The 2,500-nt window shown below is 44.6% G+C and overlaps 1 non-coding gene across 1 annotated transcript; it reads left to right on the top strand.

Annotated features, from left to right (window-relative positions):
• Window positions 1-1,003: 1,003 nt before the first annotated feature.
• Window positions 1,004-1,158, top strand: LOC143306798 (5.8S ribosomal RNA). Its single transcript, XR_013064104.1, has one exon. It is a non-coding gene; the product is annotated as a 5.8S ribosomal RNA (ribosomal RNA).
• The last annotated feature ends 1,342 nt before the right edge of the window (window positions 1,159-2,500 follow it).

Raw genomic sequence — 2,500 nt, 5'->3', positions numbered from 1 at the left:
CTGTTGGTTAACCTACAATATGAAGGATCGAAATGAAAGAAGGATCATATTATTACAAACCGAAAGTGAAGGATCATTAAAATTGAAATACAATATATATAAATATATAAATGTACCCGTCGTTGCGACACCCTAGTTAAATGGAAAGATATAAAAAAGAGAGAAAAGGAATACAGATGACCCGCCGTCTGATCTTTGCTAAATGATCTGGCATCACCGGAGTTTTTTTGGTCCGTGTTGCGTTCGCTCTATTCGAAATGAAACTCGCGGAGGCGAAGAATTGTTAAAAGTTTACGAAGCGTCTAGGAGTGGTTAAAACTGAGAGAGTTGAAACTACGATGTATTAGAACGAGCAACCGTCGAAACTTTGTTTTCGCGACGTTCTTTTCGTCGCTCTCGTCCCCACGCTCCTACGCTTTGGTTGTTTCTTTGCCATCCGTGTTGCGATAAAAAGATTTCTCCATTGTCCAAAAAGGACGGATCGAGATTCCTCTTTCGAGAGGGAGAGAGAGGTACTTGCGGGTAACCTGGAATCTACGAAACACGCACCGTGGTAAGATTCGTGCGTCCGCCTGATCGATGTGTGTTGTTTACGGACCGGCTGAGAAGCGACGATAGCGAGTCTTTGAAAAACTATGTGTCCATTAGTTAGACCGATCGTCGCCGGCCGTGTGTCTGTTCGAATCTCGCAACCCACGATTCAGCGACAGGACGCGCGCTCGCATTCCTTGTGTGCGTTCGTACTTTTCAAGGTTTTTAAATGTACTTTACGCCCGACCGTCGAGAGGAGCGTGCCACTGGGCGTTTCTCCGACGGTTTCCGTCCTTGGACGCGATCGTGTCGTCAACGATCGAACAAACAAACAAATACGTTGGCGACGCCCGAATTCGCTCTCCCGCACGCGCCGGGTGGGAGAGTGATGTGGGTATCGAATGTGATGCGTGTTAATAATGAAAATAACACTCTAAAGATCTAAAGAGTTTGAAATACAAAATTTTACGATTACCCTGAACGGTGGATCACTTGGCTCGTGGGTCGATGAAGAACGCAGCTAATTGCGCGTCAACGTGTGAACTGCAGGACACATGAACATCGACATTTCGAACGCACATTGCGGTCCACGGATACAATTCCTGGACCACGCCTGGCTGAGGGTCGTTTTCTTAACAAAAGACTGCTTGCGTTTGCTTCTCGAAAAAAGAGTAATTCATTTCTTTCTAAACATCTCGCCGTCGTTCAACGAAAGTAGAACGTTTCGGAGCGGGATTATCGAACGAAATTGAAAGAATGAATGAACGATAAACAAAGAAAGAGTCGCAACGTACGAGCGATAGTTGGGCAGTTCGTCGGCGTTTGTCGTGGAAACGATGTGACGAAAATCGCAACCGATACACTAAATGCAGGCCGTTAAAGGAGAGAAACAAATTTCGAAATATCTCTTCGAACTAGCGCAAGTGCGTCACGGCGCGCGAGTCGTTCGTTAAAATTTATAAACGACCGCCCGTGAAAGCACCGAGTTCTCGGAAGATAATCTATAAAGATTCTCCATCCTGCTGGAAGTTATCGGATCGGCGCGATTGTTCACTTGTAGAAATCCACGCTCCCGACGTTGCCAGAAACGATATTTACGAAAGGTGTGTCAAAAATAAACGAAAGAAGCTCTCCTATAAATTTAGAAAAAGCAAACGAGTGAAATGTTTGAGATGATAATTTGCTGAAATGCAAGCTCGAATAGCCCCAGGGTTTCGAATGATTCCCCGCGCTTTATACATCTCTCTGTTTACAAACGGTGTATAAATGAAAGATCGCTTCAGATGGGTCGTCGCTGTTTGACGCGCGATGCTGTTCCTTTTTTTTTGTCTGTCTGTGCGTTTAGCTTCGCTAAACAAGTTAAATGGTTAAAAAGCGTCGAAAAAGCGAATACACACGCGACAAGACAAATCTAACGAGTAAAGGAACGCTCCGCTCCAAGATAAAAATGGTTGTTTACAATCAATACAGCGTTTCGGTACCCCTGATCGTAGTCTGAAACTGTGTAACAAAAGAGAGGAAAGCGAATGGTGAAGGAACTTCGAAGCCTCCGTGGCGTGGCTAGAACTTGTGATAAAAGTATGTTTGCAGCAATTATGCATGCTCCCGTTAAAACAGCATTTCAATGTCTCGCATGGCTTAAAGCTCTAGGAGGCTTCAACATTTAGAATACATACGGACTACTTCGTTTGTTAAAGATAAGCGAAGACCGCGCGACCATCGCTCGGTCGTCCAGTCCTCGAAAGTTTTGTTGCGTTCCAAAGAAGAGACAAATGGGGTTTACCCTTGCGCTAAGGGGAGAAGAAGAGAAAAGCAGTTGTTAAATCTAAGAGGTGTGTGGAGTACATCGCGTGTTGGTTAAAATTGTTAAATGAAGTATACGCGAAATGTTCTCTCGCTCTTGCTTTTCCTCTTGCTTCCGTGGCGCTCGAAAAGAAGGGATGATAAATAAAGAAACCTATTCGAAATC

Source organism: Osmia lignaria, unplaced genomic scaffold (assembly GCF_051020975.1).
Source record: "Osmia lignaria lignaria isolate PbOS001 unplaced genomic scaffold, iyOsmLign1 scaffold0036, whole genome shotgun sequence".
In the NCBI taxonomy this organism is placed as follows: domain Eukaryota; kingdom Metazoa; phylum Arthropoda; class Insecta; order Hymenoptera; family Megachilidae; genus Osmia; species Osmia lignaria.
Note: the sequence above shows the minus strand (reverse complement) of the source record. Positions and strands in the feature narration are given on the sequence as shown.